The following is a 12,809-nucleotide window of genomic DNA, read 5'->3' as shown; positions in this document are numbered from 1 at the left end:
TATATATATATATAAAAGTTAGAGGGGGTGTGGGGATGCAGGGGGCCTGGAAACACACAATAATGGTGTTATGCAGATAGATAGATAGATAGATAGATAGATAGATAGATAGATAGATAGATAGAAAGAGGTCCTGGAAACACACAGTAATGGTGTTATGTAGATAGATGGATAAAAAGAGGTCATGGAAACACACAGTAATGGTGTTCTTTGAAGTAATGGATACAGAAATAAAGCATTAATCTCAACTCAGTGGCAGGTGATGTAGAATATAACATCTGCACTTCTGTTCTGAAACCTTTGGAAGAAATTACATAAAGGGTGAGTTCTGATGGATGGTCAAAGCCAAATATTATGTTAAACATTTTAATCTGAGTGACATAAACTATGCTTGACTAATTGCTGTTATATTTCTCCCTCTCACTCTCCAGCCTTTCTTTACAGAAAGCACATGCATACACAAGGAAATGTCTTTTATAAATACATCATTACCAAGAAAAACTTCTCCCCCCACTAAACCTCCTACTCCAACAATGCGACTGGACACCACATAAACACCTACAGTTAGAGGCTGCTGTTCAGTATTTCAATGAAACCTTCCTTACAATCCTCAATAATTTTGCCCCCACTAGAAAAGTGCATACTAAAACCAAACCCCTCCCGTGGCTAATCAAATACACCAAACTACTAATGAAGCATAGAGGTAAAGCCTGGTCAGCGTACCATACATCCAAAGACAAAACTGACCTCTTAACTTATCAATAACTAAGAAACTTCACAAAGAAACAGATCAAAAAAGACAAACAAACATACTTCCTATCCTGTCAACAGAAACACCAACACAACCCCCAAAAATTCCGACAATCCGTCAACCAGCATATTAACCTTGGTCGTACCTCTGTCCCTCCCCTAGTCACCTCAAATAACCCAGACCCTATTTCAACTCATTTTAACTCATACTTCATCAACACCATCACCTCCCTAATAGACAACCAACCAATCCAGTCACTTTCTTAGATTCGTAGATTCATATATTCATAGATTAGTACTAGGCTAACTGCCCTTGTGGGTCATTTTAAACCTAGCCAATAACCCCATGTGAGAATCAAACCCTGCAACTTGTGTTTGTAAGGTAAATACCCTAAGCATTATGCCAACCTCCCACCCTTTATGTCCCCACCCCTACCCCAGATATTCACAACACCTTCTACTTCCCTAACAATAACCTCCTTTCCAGTACTCAGCATGGCTTTAGAGCTAAACATAGTATCAGCACTGCCCTCCTAACCTTCACTAACACCATCCATCATCTCATGAATGAAGGCCAGCTTGTTTCTTCCATCTTTCTTGATATGGCCAAAGCCTTTGACACCATATCCCACCAGCTACTACTTAATAAACTGTCTTCCTATGGCCTCAGTCCTTCATCACTAACTTAGTTCCATACCTATCTTTCCAATCAACAGCAGGCTACAAAATGAGAAAACTCTCTTTCCCCCCTACTCCCCATCTCCATGGGCATACTCCAAAGTTCTATATTCAGTCCTCTTCTCTTTATCATATTCACAAACAACCTTAGTTCAGCAACTCACCTAGCCTCCATATTACAGCATGCCGATGATGCTACACTTATCTGCTCTGCCTCCTCACCCCAAGAACTACAACTAAAAATGCAATCATCTCTTCAGGACATTTACCTCACTAAAAGAATCACAGGCTTAAAGTAGATGCTCTATGCTGACCGCCTTAAAAAACTCCAGCTATACTCTGTCGCTTATCGTCTACTCAGAGGTGATCTCTGCTTAACATACAAGGCCATGTCAAACCCAGAGCTGTTGGACATGCTACACTTAAAGAAATCCCAATCTCTCAGAGCCACACGCTCCAGGGATCTAAACTGTGCCATCACAGTAATCAAAACATGCTGGAGGGTAGGTTCCTGACCCAGAGACTCCCCAGACTCTGGAATAGACTGCCCTTACATGTCAAGCAGAGCGCCTCTTTGGCCCTCTTCAAAAGGAACCTATAGAATTGGATGGGAGAAAGGAAATTCACCCCGGGAATCATGTCAGCTGCCCTGCTAGACAGGGGTCCAAGGAAGTAAATAGTGTGGGGAAGAAATAACCAGGAAATTGTTATGGCTAGGCTTGTATAGGCCCTAGGGCCAATAGCCTAGTACCAACCTATGAACCTATGACATTGAAACATACCTCTCTCAACACCAGCTCATTTTAAATCCCAACAAAACCAAAATTATACTCTTCAGTAACAAAAAAAAAAAAAAACCTTCCCTGCCCACTCCCTCTATCATCTCCGCAAATGGAACCAAGATAGTCCCCACAAACCATACTAAACTTTTAGGTGTTACCATAGATGATAACCTCAAATTTGATATACATATTGCACAAACTATCAAAAAGTCCACATCAAACTAGGCGCCCTATACAGGGCCAAACCATACCTAACTCCCAATTCCAGGCTAGCCTTTGCTCGCACACACCTGCTATCCACCCTCCTATATGGTTCTCTCATATTCACAAACCTTTGAAAATTGGACCCCAGCAACCTAGAATCATGCTACAATAAGATTTGCTAAATATGCCACTAATCATCCACACAGATCTCACCACTGTGCAGCTCTGTCACAGTTAAACTGACTAGAACTTCCCGACCTTTTATCACTTAATCAGCTAACCTTAGCCCACAAAATAATCTGTCACTCCAGCGACTGCTCCACGATCTCCTACTTAGTCCAACCTAGTAATAATCTTAGATCTCTCAGAACTTCTAACAAACTTTTACTCAAGGTCTTCAACTCCCACTACTATCATGGCGACTCCCTCTACTCGCACAAAATAGCCAAACTCTGGAACACTCTTCCAGAGACAGTAGCAAAAAACCCTATCCACAATCAGTTCAAATCACTCCTAAAGGAGCACCTGACTAATCATTGGCTGTGCTCTTGCTACTCTCTAGGATAATTATAAACCCACTTCTGTTACTGTTCTCATCATAACTTCTACCTTCTGTTGTTTTAATTTGTCTTACTATATAAATTATCCCAGTACTTGTAATGTGCGATTGCTTGTTTTGTACGACTGCTTGTCTTGTTGTATAGATTGTACTGTACTGCTGCCTGTATTGTATTCTATTGCAAGAATTGTTGTTTTGTACTACTGTGAAGCTTTTCTCCCCCGGTCTCTGCTGAAAATGGGCGCCTGGTCCAGTCGGACCCTACCCGGTAAACAAATGTAATAAATAAATAAAATAAAAATGTATTTGCCCTTTGAAATGGTTATAAACATATACCTCGCTAGCTAGCAAAATGTTAAAACCTTCATGTATGATAAGTTGTTTATGTATGTAAACAAGGCTGGATGTTACATGTGACTTGTCTCCTATTCATTCTTCCAGCTATACGTGGCATGCTATTGGTCTTTGTAAAATGCATTTATGAGAAGAACTGAAACAACAGTGATTTTTATTTCATTCAGAGTTTGATGAAGAATAATTTGTTGATGGACATTAGAACCTGCTGCTGATGCTTTTGCTGATTCTGTGACTGCCTGCACTGATGTGTTTTCTTATTTACAGGTCCAAGCCAGAGCGACTACTGTCTTGAATTATGACAACTCAGGCAATACATTTTGTTCCACTGTAGGCTGATAAAAACACTTGCAAAGGTTCAGATAAACAAACTCACTAAAAACAAACTAACCACTTATGCTGAACTGAAAAGCCCATAAAAAGGGTAAAACATGTCATGAAAATTAAGAATAACCACGGGCAAAGATCCAGGAACGCCTTTAATACTGATTTAAATGCTAAAAATAGTGAACATATATTTTTCGTCCTTTTCAAATAAAGGACTTCTTCAGAAATGAAATCACGTTAAAAAATCCAAACAGTTACATTTATACTCCATCAATTTGAACATTTAAAAATTGTGCCAAAATACTTTAAAAACACATGACATCTCTTTTGTTATTTAAAGGGACATCTCCACTCAAATAAAATCTACAATCAACCCACACATATTATTGCATAAAATACATTTGTATAATGATGTGTTTCATAGATTACATTAGGAAACATGTGTAAAATATGTATATATGTATATGTATAAACATATATATACATAATTCTAACATCATCTATACATATTAAATACCAAAAATAGCAGAATGATAATAATATTAAAAAACGAATATATATATCAATATATGTATATCTGTATATTTTTCTTCTTAAATAAGACCAGGACCGTTCATACTTTTTATAAAGTTAGTATACTATAATTTGTCTATTTTTATTTTGTTTTGTTTTATTTTGTTATGAATTATCTTTCTAAACTTTTTAATTTCAATAAACACGTAATGGAACATTTGTCATTCAAACCTGGTTTTACGAATGCATTAAGCCTTAATTGCCACATTAATTCCATCTTTTCCAACTGTAAATTATGTGGCCCCCCTCTATCATCTTGTTGGACCTGCTGTATGACATTAAATTTAAATTTATGATCCGGGTACATCGCTATATGTATTGCCAGAGCATTGTCCTCCCTTTTATTTTTAATACTTCTAAGATGTTCAACTATTCTATCTCTTAATCTCCTATCTGTTTTTCCTATATAAAAGGAAGGGCATGCTTGGCATTTAGCCACATAGACTACTCCTCTAGTATTACAGTTGAACTTACCCTTAATTAATATTTGGGTGCCGTTTAGCGATATTTTACTTCCTTCTTCTATTATGTAACAATATGGGCAAAAGCCACATTGTTTCATGCCAGAGTTACGATTCACTGTCAAACTCTTATAGTTAAACAAGTCCTTATAACTCCTACCCTTTCTCCATATTACTTTTGGCATGAATTCAGTATACGAACCCAAGGCCATATCATCCATTACTAATGCCCAATTCTTATGAATGATTTCCTTTATACCTATATGATGAGATGAAAAACTCATGATACATGCCATATCAAAATGATTGGACAACATCCTTGGTATGTCTTGATTAAACTTTGATTTTACTCCACATTCATCCTTATCTAATCCATTATTTGTTTTGATACCTAAAATAGGTTTGTAAACACCATTTGATCTTTTCGTGGAAACTTCCTGTATAAGTTCTTCTATCATTTTTCTTGGATAAGCTCTATTTAGGAACATTCCCTTCAGAACTGAACATTCATCATTGAATTTTTCATTTGTGGAAATCATTCTCGCTTCCCTAACTAATTGGCCTTTCAAGACCGATCATTTTTGATGTATGGGGTGGGCACTTGAGAAATGTAAGAACTTATTAGAATATGTTGGCTTCCTATATAAGGTGGCTTCAAATCGCTCCTCCTCCACATTTTTTGTTATCTGAACATCTAAAAATACCATAATCTTCGTGTGGAAAGAATAAGTCAAATGTAAAAAATCAGTTGTACTGTTCATCATGTCCACCATATCTCTAGCCATGTTTGAAGATCCTTCAATGACCAAAAAAATGTCAATGAATCTCCCATAATACCTAACATTATTTTTAAACTGATTGTCTGTGAAAATGTATGTACTCTCCCAATGGGATAAGACCAGATTGGCATAGCTAGAACCACAAGGCGAGCCCATAGCTACTCCCTGTTTTTGTTTGTAGTATTGTTTATTAAACAATATAAAATTATACGATAATATTATATCCAACATTTCTTGCACTAATGTTATCTCTGCTATGGGTGCTTTCAAACTCCGCATTCTAGCTACTACCCATTCTATTCCCAATTGTTGGGGAATACAGGTGTATAAGTCTTTAATATCCATTGTGACAAAATTGAATTGTTCTACACAAGGGAGAGTATTGAGACTAGAGAGGAATGCCCACGAATCCTTCAGAATCCATTCCTCCTGAGTTACATACCTCTTAAAAATAGAATCAACAAATTTTGCACATGCATAAGTGGACGAATTTCTACTGTTCACTATAGGTCTAAGAGGTGGATTCATGTCATGTCTACCACTAGCTATGATTTGGATTTAAAGCCTGAATGTACAACTTAGTATATTAAGAAAGTAAAAAAGTGGGCATTCATAAGACTTTGAGTCAGAACACTTGTAGGTCCATAACTGGTCATTTTAATATATCCCATGGTCCTCCAACAAAGCAGATTTGCAGTAGTGAATATTACTGTAGAACTGGGTCTTTCTGTTTGTTGTTGGCTGCTGACTTTTCTGTGAGACCCATTTACCCATTGTCTTGATTGTTGCTTGGGATATTTTTTAGTCACCCTAATAATGAGGATACATTGTTTTACAAGCTGATATAATCCTAAAATTGCCAAGCTCATAACAGGGAAAAGAGGGTTATGTTTGCAGTTAGTGGGGTTTGGCTCTGAAGACCTGCCTGCATCTTTAATGGCATGTTCCTTATTATGTATTTAGAGACCTTAGTGTTTACTTGAATGTTCTTAAAGGGTCATTTGCATCTGTTTTGTATGCTTTTCATTAAAGACTCTATTGCTGGCAGGCAGTCTTTTCTGTGTGACCTTTTTGCACTTTGTCTTCATTGCTATTTGTCTATTTTTATTTATAAAACAAAGAAAAATACCATCATTTATTAATGTATTCATTCTTCCTCCACCTGCCCACTTCATGTGCATGATAGAGCTGAAACCCTGTCTTGGAACTCAATGAGCATAATGCAGAAGACTAATCATAAATAGGATGCAAGTCTTTTTGAGACACATATATGCACACTCACTCATACGCACTATGTGCAGTTGAAGGCAATTAGAAGGATCACCTTTTCACATTTGGAATATTTTTGAGATGTGAGAGGAAATTGGAGCTCCCTGTAAAAATCCAGTTAGACACGAGTAAGAAAGATTTTGCTATACAAATCATGTATCATATGACCTTTTTATCCCTTATTGTAATGATCGTCGAGCTCCTCCCCACCTGTTTACCCCATTCATTCTTCCACTTACAGACCAGTGTGACATTCTTAGCCAAGGTGTGAGACAGAATGAGGGGTGTCATCATCCTCAAATAGTTTATGTTTTATGTTAATGACTTTCTTTACAGTCCATATCAAGTGAGAAATGCTGTCAGTGTAGATATATGCCAGTGGATAAACTAGCAGTGCATTTCTCTTATTTTAAAGAAAAACAGATGCATACAGTTTCTAAAATGGGTTATGACACTGCTGAAAAGGTGAGCCACCAAAATGCCACTTATTATCATCCTCATGGTTGTCTTCTCAGGGAAAAGGTCATCTAATCAATTCTTGATATCCTGTATCAATGTCAGGATGCTTTTTTCCCCGTTTTGGATAGGTGTGTTTAGCAAAATGCTGCTCATCACCTTTCTTTTGGTTGGTTTCTCAAGGATAAGTCTGCTGATCAAACACAGATCTGCAACAAGGCCAGGGCTTCGGCATTTTTTCCACAGAGCTGGTCAACTTCTGGCCTGTACTTAAATTGCTGCCATTTAAGCAGTAAAGAACACTATTTCTAAACCAGACCTATAAACTCTCCGTATTTTGGAGGAACATTTATATTTTCAAACCTGATTTACACTTGTACACAATGTACCTATTTTGGAGGTACAGCCGCTATTTCAGGCTTGATTTACCCCTTTTTAGACTTTTCTGACTCTCCCCTCATCACACATGTCTTTTGTAGCTCTGTGGTACCCCCTCATAAAAAAACACTTTGCTTGACCAGCATACTAGCTACACCAATAGTTTAAAGAAAGAGGATACTGATCTTACATCTCCCTTTTTCAGAAACAAAAATAAATGACCTTTTGTGGTAGAATTCTGCAATGCAGATCATTAAAGTATTCTCATTAATAATGTGCTTATATTTTTCATCACTTTTTTGCCCTGTTTCTTAAACAGGTTTCTGAATAGTATCCCTGCTTTCTACAAGAAGCGGGAAGATTTATGAGCAATTTGGTATTCAGATTTTTATGCTAATTAGATGTCCAAATTTTTTTGGCTGTATGTACCAACCTTTCCAGGGCCTTTGTAACATTTTTAATGTCAACAGGTTAAAACATATGCTCTGAATTATTCTGATGTTTTGCATGAAAACTTTCCAACTAAGGCAGTTGTCTAAAGATAGAATTTAGTATTGAGTATTTTCTTCTAAAGACAAGTTGTTGTGTCTTTCGGCTTTTCCCGGTTAGAGGTCGCCACAGCGGAACTCCGGTCCGCTAATGATTGGCAGTAGATTTTTACGTGCCGAGTTGCCAGCCCTGACGCACAACCTTCAACGAAGGTACAAGTCAGCCTCATCATATTGAGCTCACCATCTGAAAATTCTAAATTCTATTTTTTTTTTCTTCTTGAACATTTAAAATTCTTTAACATGACTTTCAGACATGCATGGTTTTTGTTAGTGTCTCAAAACCATTGCATTGAGTAATGCCATTATACTTAATCAGTTCAGTGTTTGACTAGGAAAAGTAAGCCAATGTGCTTTGCAAACCTTGGAGATCTCTTTGCAAAATTTCTCAAAGAAAACATAAATATTGCCAAAGGATCTAGATTTACTGCTGTGCAAGTCCTTGGTGAAATGTTAACATCTGCAGTGGCTGGTATGATAAGTATTGGCACAGCTGTACTGTTGTCTGTCAGAGCTATCCATCCTGTGAATCGAGGGTTTGGGCCTTTAGTAGAGACTGAGTGAGAAAAAACTGTCATTAAACTGAGGCAGCAACCCTGGAGAAAAGAAAACTGGAAATTAAAACAACTAATTGCTCATATGGAAAAAAAAAACTGTCACAGAGATGATAATTACAGCTGTAGATCAAATGTTAAATGAATAAATTAATATGTGCCTGATTTCAGCTTTTTCTGGCTGAAATACCTCTCTAATTGCAACCCTGTCTGACCATAACTAGGTACATTGGAATAATGTACAAGTTCTATTTCCTTTTAAAGATACTCCTTCACACCTTGAGTCTTTTTGATATATACATGCATGTGTGCATGTCTGCATATGTGTGTGTGTGTGTGTGTGTGTGTGTGTGTGTGTGTGTGTGTGTGTGTGTGTGTGTGTGTGTGTGTGTGTGTGTGTGTGTGTGTGTGTGTGTGTGTGTGTGTGTGTGTGTGTGTGTGTGTGTGTGTGTGTGTGTGTGTGTGTGTGTGCGTGTGTTTGTGCGTGTGTGTGTGTGTGTGTGTGTGTGTGTGTGTGTGTGTGTTCATGTGCGTGCGTGTGAGTTGAATGAGCTCACAGATCTCTGATGCCCACTCTGACAGTTCCACTAAACCATGTCCTATTTTATTTAACTGTCCTGTTTCTGAGGCCATCTCTGTGATATAGATGTATGGAATCCTGAATTCACCTCTGCTGAACCAAGTTAAACTAGTTGCTCGTATACTGGAAGAGTCGGCAGTGAGGGCTGGGAGGTAAGAAGCTACTGTTCCCTCACAAGCCCAGAGGAGATGATCAGGGATGTGTCTCAAGAATATCTATTTTGCTAAAGCATGTATTGTGGAGAATAGGGACATAGTGAAAGTACTGGCTTGCTGGTAGTGTTGGTGGTGCTACTCAGGATTAGCCAGTTACATAAATAATTAACTTTTGCTACATCCATTGCATATCACACTCTGGAACATTTGGCTGGGACATATGTTTGAGGGCTTAAATGCATCAGGTAAAAAAGTCCTCGTAGGATGATAGCCAGTGACTGCTCGGTTCTTGACTAGCAGTAGCTATGTCCAGCTCAAATGAGGGATTGAAAGGTCATCAGGCAATTCAGAAAACTAAATAACTGTGAGAAGGACCAAAATAAGTGTCTCCATTTCCAGGATAAGTAATGAATACTGAAGACTGGAAGGGTAAAAAAAGATTCAAGTCTACAGGCATGCAATCTAGCTTGATAAATACTTTTCTGTGCCTTTACTGTCTCAGGCATGTACTTACTTGACCACTGATTAAGCTGCTGAAAAGAGAAATATTAGAATGTCCTGCAAACTCAACAGACAGTGGTGGAATGATTAATTAGTGTTTGATGAATATGGAAAGATAAACTCCATGCTAAAACAAAGTTATCCTGTTCATTTATGACACTTACCTATGGCAGGGAAATGTGCTTACAGACATAGAGCAAAATATTCAGTCATCATAAGAAATCCATGCCAGAATCCCAGAGATGATAACCTAAGGTGGAAAAAGGAAATTTTAAAGGATGGTTAGCAGGTTCTGATTGGACATTGGAAGCTCCCCTCATTCTATAAATGAGACTGGGTCTTTTACTATAAAAATAATGGGCACAGGGAATTACCTCAGTAAGTAATAACTCATAATACTACACACATTGTTAACCTCTTGAAATTGTTATTTAAATACAAAGAACTAGCCCTTCGGCACACTGCCTTCCAAAGTTCTAAAATACATACAAAATTCTCCTGTTTATAAAGGAGTAAAAGCAAACATAAAGCCAATGGGATAGCACTGCAAATTAATCAAGTAACACTAATTACTTCATTAAAGGTATAATTCCTGAGACCTCTTTAAATATTTTTAATAATTCATTATTAAGACCTTCAAGAGTAAAGTATTATATGAGGTATTATATGAGAAAATATACCATGCCTCTTTTTTCAGAAGAATCTCAGATATATTAAGAAATAAATCTTGATTTTCATGACATAACTTAATTAAAAAAGTTAATAATTCACTATTCCCATTATATTGCTTTAAAAGATAGACTGCAACAAGATTAACTCTAGATGTACTTTTAATCCATCTCTAATATGTTCCTGGGTATGTTTACATACAGGTCTCATGATATGATCTATGTAATATTTATTACAAGGACATCTAAGACCATACACTACAGCACTTTGATAATTTTTATTCCTGGGTAGTTTAAATTCAAACCCATTTATAATAAAAGTAGCATCCTTATCAAAGTTCATACAGACAGAACAGCAGGTGAGCTCTTATCAGTTTTCATTCAAGTATTAACTACATAATCACCTAAGCTAGGAGAATTAGGATAAGACATTTTCAAACTTAGATTTTTAAATGCATCATCTGATCTAATAATATGCCAGTGGCATTTTAAAATATGAGCCACTCTCTCTATAAAGGGAGTATGCTGGGTAACAAAATAAAAATCTTTCTTTTTTAACTGATTCTTATTCCACCTGCTCTATCTTTAATTTTGGGTCAGTTGTAACTTTGTCTTAGAGGCTTCCAGCTGTGTTTCGGTATAGCCTCCTACTCAAAGCCCTTTGAGCCAATTCATAGGCAACCCTCTCAAGTTCTTGTTCATCAGACCATAACCTCCCAACACCCTAAAAAACTCACCATATGGAAACACGTCTGTGAGGTGCTGAGGGTGAGAGATAATTGCCTGCAGAAAAGTATTAGCATCACTAGGCTTCCTATACAAGGTGGAAGCTGTTAGCCCATTTTCATATATATCTTAGCATATAAATAACAAATAACTTGTGCTTGAACCTCATAAGTAAAAAATAATCATTATTATTGTTAATCCTGCCTCTTATCTCAAGAGACAGTCAAGTCATGGATGTCTTCTGTGTTGTGCATTGCACCAGTGGAGAGTAGCCTTCTGGCATCTCAAGTGGAATCAAAAGGAAGTAGCAATCAGTGGAGTGCTGAGAAAGCAGTTAGCTGTGAACGTTTATGCATTTTTTTATTAAAATTTTTATAAGAATGCCATGGTTTCCTTGAGCTAATATTTCTGGATGGTGCACATAAATATTTTTTACTTGGTCGGGTATCTAACCATTTGAGCTATCCTGTTACTTGTTGGTGAGTGCTGAGGATCTGTCAGTCAAATATGGGGTTTTTAGGCTAGTGCTAAGGAATGTATGGAAATCATATTCCCCCGGATTCATGAAGCTCGGCGCAAGGCCGGTGTAAGGCCTGTGCCGGCCGTGCGGCGTATAAATGGTGTAGTAGCACCATATGCATATTAATGAAGGAGCGCCGCTACCACATCCACGTGCATAGAACACATGCGCAAGTGCATGGGGCGTTACTAAGCTGCGCCCGGAGGCGTGTCAATGTCGGCTGGCGATGAGCAACCTAAACTGCTGAATATTATAGCCTGCCTGCAATAGTAATCACACCTATCAGTGTCAGTGGATAATGAAACGTATGCAAAGCATGCAAGACAGTTCCCTGCCACACAAAATGGAGAACCAAACAGAAATGCCCGCAACACAATATGAGTTTCCGTCCATGGAACAAATGATATTTAAAATCGTGTGTCCGTAATGTACTGCACTGTCAGAAGTTATACCCAGTGGAAGTGAAGCGCATCATGTCAGCTCGCCGCCAATACACATGTCGAGCCCCATGGGCATGGTCACCAGCAGTCCCACAGTGGTAGTGATAGTACACAGCTGGGCAGTTGTGGCTATATAACAACCATAAAGAAACCTGACAGTCCAAATTGTATACCAAACACACACAAACATATGTATATTAAAATGTGCTATACACATGAACAGGAACGTAACCGTCACATACACATAGGATGCCATATGCGGAACCGGGATATCCAAAAGCAGAACCCATGCATGCAAATGCAATACGCAACAACCCCTGTATAGCACATAACCCGCACCCATGTCCGAATGTCCACCAAATCCAGCTACCAGCCTTGCGCATCTGTACACCTACACATAGCGAGTATTCCTCATATGTAGTAGGAAGTATCGTCCTAGGCAGTATCAGGATTGCAAATATGTATCCCACATTTGTAAACATCCCATCACAGGTACGTAAATCCAAATGGCCACGCGTTAATGTGTCGGCAAAATGTGTGTACATCC

The sequence above is a fragment of the Protopterus annectens genome, chromosome 2.part2 (genome assembly GCF_019279795.1).
Source record: "Protopterus annectens isolate FY-2018-M chromosome 2.part2, PAN1.0, whole genome shotgun sequence".
Taxonomy (NCBI): Eukaryota; Metazoa; Chordata; order Ceratodontiformes; family Protopteridae; genus Protopterus; species Protopterus annectens.
This window is presented reverse-complemented; position numbering follows the sequence as displayed.